The 5,251-nt window shown below is 41.7% G+C and overlaps 1 long non-coding RNA gene and 1 pseudogene across 1 annotated transcript; both read right to left on the bottom strand.

Moving 5' to 3' along the window:
- Positions 1 to 585: 585 nt before the first annotated feature.
- LOC135570770 (uncharacterized) lies at positions 586 to 1,571 on the bottom strand. Its single transcript, XR_010463602.1, has 3 exons — positions 1,452 to 1,571; positions 1,148 to 1,253; positions 586 to 996 (listed from the first exon to the last, which is right to left on the bottom strand). It is a non-coding gene; the product is annotated as an uncharacterized LOC135570770 (long non-coding RNA).
- A 3,571-nt stretch (positions 1,572 to 5,142) lies between these two features.
- On the bottom strand, positions 5,143 to 5,251 carry LOC115136530 (5S ribosomal RNA; annotated as a pseudogene).

The following is a 5,251-nucleotide window of genomic DNA, read 5'->3' as shown; positions in this document are numbered from 1 at the left end:
ACATGAGTTAGGAGATGAATGATAATGGATTGTATTGATGGATCGATGCATCAAAATGTTCGGTAAGACTTTATATTAAGGTCCCTTAATATACCATTTATAAACTGTTTGTAAAGAGTTTACTTACCATTTACTTACCATTTATTAATCATTATTCCTACATTTGTAAATGTCAATAAGAAATCTATAAATAGTTATTTACACATTTATAAACGCTATTTTAAATTATTTGTTCATGACTTATCAGATAATTAATAAGGTGTTTGATCATAGTATGTTCACAATTTGTAAATGATTAATAATGTACTACTAATGTACTATAAACCATAAACTATAAACGTATTTATAAATGTATTTTGTAAATGTCACAAATGGTGTATTTATTAATGAGTGCATTTATGAATGTGAGTACATGTACTTACGAATACCTCAGTGCCTCACTAATAGCTATATTCACTATATATACACTTTATATGGCTAAAACATAATCTAAATAAAAAAATAAATAAGAAGTGCACAACACAAGGAAGTATAAGACAAAACAAAAAAATGTGATTCCATTCAAATGTGACGTCTAGCGTTGGGGTGAGTTGGTGCCGGAAGTGTTGTGGAATAACCTAGCATGCTGATGAAAAAGGCAGTTAATTCAAAACTAGCAGTATTTCAATCTTCTCAATTTCGAGGCTTGGATAATGGGATAATTTGTGGAAGTCCAGGTATACCCCTTAGTGAGTGTTAATTGACCCCTCTCCCTCTTTAGCTCAGCCCACCGACCAGCAGGGCATTCATGACACGGGTAGGGGTGCAGCTCTGCACCATGTGACCCAGGGCAAAGTTGGCTCCCTGCCGGATGAAGGCGTTGGCCTCGCTGGCTTTGTGCAGCAGCACGCGTGCCGTCCCCTACACCTCACTGTCCATGGCCCTCTGGAGGTGGACGGACATGTCACCCAGTGTGGCCATGGCAGCACAGGACACTGCAGAGCGCAGGTTCTTCACCTGAATCATAATAACACGCACAGGACCAGCTATTAATGTTGAGCTGTACAACCCACGAACATCAGAAACATGACACAATAATTTGACTTGTTCTCCAAATGTAGCAGATTTGTGCAGATGAATGAATAGGGCAGTGAATGAATACAGCTACCTCATTTATAATGGCAAGGCAGATATCAAGGAGTTTAGGCATCAGTATGTCCATGTGGTTCTGAGCCATCACACGGAGAAAGGTCAAGCCCTCGATCTTCTTCTCCCTGCAATTCAGTGAAAGAAACGTAAGCATTTTACACAACATTTTCCAAAAACATTATAATGATGTTCATCAATTAGGACTCTGGTCTCTTAATTTCAGAAGTTTCTACGCTCTGTAGCTCAAATCTACTTTTCCAAGGACACTACACTGTGCTTCCTTTAGCCTAGCTCCATTGGTCTTGTCTACAGTGAATGCTCACCAGTCATCAGAGGCAGAGTGGAGTAGCTTGAAGGTCTTAGTCAGGGCCTGCTCTGGGTTGGACAGGGGCTGCAATCTGGCCTGGTTCTTAATTTGACCCTTTGGCTCACTGGCTGCCTTATTGTCTATGGGTTGACAGCAGACATCTAACTCTCTATGAACTTTCTCATTTCCATATCTGTTTGTAGCTTTTAACACTAGTTCATTATGATATCATTTTAAATTTAGCACATATATTTTTGGTGCTCTCCCTGCTCAGAAACAGGGTCCAATTAGCCTTGAGAAAAGGTCATCTCACCGTGAAACAGGCAAATCAAGTGTGGGAAAATGTCTTAGCCCTGGGCTAAAGCCATTTGTGTACCTTCCCTTCCTACTGTTTTTCTATCATTTATCATCTATCAATCTACCTAGCTTCATCTCCCTGTCTTATTTACATTAGTGTGAGTACATGAGAGGGACTGACCTGAGCCGGTGGCAGCCTTTGGCAGGCTAAAGAACCTTGTAGGCATAGTATGTTTGCTCCTGGGCTTGGTAGGAGTGGGAGCAGTTCTGGGTGGGCTGTCACGCGACTTGACCGGGGTCCCAACATCCAAGTAGTCACGGAGCTCAGCAGGGGTGTTCATATCCACTGAGCTCAGGCTTCCCAGAGAGCTGGTGGCCATTTCCCCCGTGGACATGGCCGAAACCAAATTTCTCCTGCCCATGGCCTTCATCTCATGTACCACCTTTGGTGTAGACCAGAAAAGACTGCTCCCATCATAGAAATACATATAGAACTAGTATATATATAAACTAATACACAGAGAGATCCTGTATTCTAGGATCTATTCTATCATGCTGTCAAAAAGAGAGTATCCTTTCTAACCTGTACCCCCGCACACTGACTCGGTACCGATACCCCCAGTATTTAGCCTCGTTATTGTTATGTCATTGTGTTACTTTAATTATTATTATTTTTTACTTTAGTTTATTTGGTAAATATTTTCTTAACTCTTCTTGAACTGCACTGTTGGTTTCACGGTAAGGTCTACACTTGTTGTGTTTGGCACAAGTGACAAATAAAGTTTGATTTGATTTTAAGACATGGAACCACTATCTGTTTTGGCAATTTATCAGTCCAAGTATAATTCTGAACGGCAAATTTTCACATGTACAATAAATTCAAAGTCCATCCTACCTTCATAATGGGGTCTGTTGACCGTGCTGGATAAGAGCGTCTGCTAAATGACTTAAATGTAAATGTAATGTGCTGAGCACATCAGCACATGGTGAACATTAATGAAAGCCTTTTGATTCCCATATAAAATCATAAATGTGGTGAATTTCTAAATACTATATATATATATATATATATATATGTATATAAACTCAGCAAAAAAATAAACGTCCCTTTTTTAGGACCCTGTCTTTCAAAGGTAATTCGTAAAAATCCAAGTAACTTCACAGCTCTTCATTGTAAAGACTCTTCATTGCTCCAAGACTGCTTCCATCACGTGGACTGGGATATGTTTCGTATTGCGTCAGACAACAACATTGACTAATACGCTGATTCCGTGAGCGAGTTCATTAGAATTTGCGTTGAAGATGTCGTTCCCATAGCAACGATTAAAACATTCCCAAACCAGAAACCGTGGATTGATGGCAGCATTCGTGTGAAACTGAAAGCCCGAACCACTGCTTTTAATCAGGGCAAGGTGACCGGAAACATGACCGATTACAAACAGTGTAGCTATTCCCTCCACAAGGCAATCAAACAAGCTAAGCGTCAGTATAGAGACAAAGTAGAATCGCAATTCAACGGCTCAGACACAAGAGGTATGTGGCAGGGTCTACAGTCAATCACGGATTACAAAAAGAAAACCAGCCCAGTCACGGACCAGGATGCCTTGCTCCCCGACAGACTAAATAACTTTTTTGCCCGCTTTGAGGAGAATGACGATTTACTACTGTTTTCCCATTGAAGGCCATATTGAGGTTAAATCAATGACTGGAGTTTTTCATTGATAAAAACAAATCACTATTGAAAGTGAAAGTCAGTATCGTGCATAAATCTCCCATGGAGGCGTGGGTTCAAATCCCACTTCTGACAGTTGTTTCGTGCCTCTCAGGATTCATGCTGCTTAGCAGTAATAATACGATGATGAAATAACAACTTCACACAGTGAAATAACAATTTATAATAAACACTCTCAAATGCAAACCTTCTGGTTAGTGCCACACGGTCAATGTTAGGCTTGCACAGATCGGGAGGACCTCAGGAATGTACCTGAGGTCGAATTGTGCTTCTCACCCTAACGGTTCTCTCACTGTCACCCAAAAGCAAATGACATTTAGGGCCAGGCTTAATTTTGGGCCTACTTGTTTCACGGTCGCTGCACTCAGAGCGAGCTACGGTCAAGCGTGGCATCTCGTTGAACTCGGCACGGCCTTGAGAATATGGAAATGCCATTGCAGGCTCTGTGTGTCTTTAAGCACCGCACTTTGTCACTCAACCCTTGCTGTGTGTGTGTGTGTGTATGTGTGTTTGTGTGTGTGAGAGCTTTTCTTTGACATCTGTTGGGAAAAATGACTGATTTACAGTTCATGAGGGTTGCTTAATCACACATATGAAGTTTTAAAAAGATCTGACCTTTTTAACCCTTCGAAACAGCACCTATGACACCATTTTAAGGCACTTCCGGTTGGCACAGGAACCTGAACGTGAACACATATCCTCATTGGGGTAGGCTCTTACGGAATCCTGAGTTTTAAGTCTTCATGTTTAGAATTGACTGATCTACACAGGGTGGAATGCAGTGATTTTCAAAATTGCAGGTTATGTACATCAAAACACTTTTAGGCTGAATTTAATCACTTCCGGTTGCTTCAGGAAGCTTAGAATCAACACAGGTAGACCTCATAGTGGCCTGATGGATTGTCATCGAAGACAGGTTCATAAGGCAATATTACCCACATAGGCTCTAGGTTGAATTTAGGGGAGCAGGCAATGTATTCCAATAAGGAGAGATGTCATTGTAATCTGTGAGACCAAAAAACCCTGATTTACTGTTAAGGGTTAGTGCCACACGGTCAATGTTAGGCTTGCACAGATCGGGAGGACCTCAGGAACATACCTGAGGTCGAATTGTGCTTCTCACCCTAACGGTTCTCTCACTGTCACCCAAAAGCAAATTACATTTAGAGCCAGGCTTCATTTTGTGCCTACTTTTTCTCATGGTCCCTGTGCTTAGACCGAGCGAGCTACGGTCAAGTGGGGCATCTCCTTGTACTCGGCACAGCCTTGAGATTATGGAAATACCATTGCAGGCTCTGTGTGTCTTTAAGCACCACACTTTGTCACTCCATCCTTGCTGTGTGTGTGTGTGTGTGTGTGTGTCTGTGTGTGAGAGAGCTTTTCTTTGACATCTGTTGGGAAAATGTTTATACAACTTCATGGACTAGGGCCCTATAAAATACAGCGCGCCCACACGAAATACAGACATTAACAGTCTCCTAGCCTAAAAACAAATGCTGAATGCACTGCCTAGATTTTGAGGTAAACGCATTGTCCATTATTTGATTTGATCAGGGCAGGGCATGGAAGCACTAACAAACTGCATTTAGTCCAATAAAAAGACACAACATTATTAGGGTGATAAATAAAAGGGAGTTGCTCCACGCATGACACAAGAGAACCCTCTGCTGGAGCAAAATGCTTACAGCACCTGGTATTCCCAGGCGGTCTCCCATCCAAGTACTAACCAGGCCCGACCCTGCTTAGCTTCCGAGATCGGGCGTATTCAGGCTGGTATGGCCGTAAGC

The sequence above is a fragment of the Oncorhynchus nerka genome, unplaced genomic scaffold, assembly GCF_034236695.1.
Source record: "Oncorhynchus nerka isolate Pitt River unplaced genomic scaffold, Oner_Uvic_2.0 unplaced_scaffold_894, whole genome shotgun sequence".
Taxonomy (NCBI): domain Eukaryota; kingdom Metazoa; phylum Chordata; class Actinopteri; order Salmoniformes; family Salmonidae; genus Oncorhynchus; species Oncorhynchus nerka.
The sequence above is the reverse complement of the archived record's forward strand: the minus strand, read 5'-3'. Positions and strand labels throughout refer to the sequence as shown.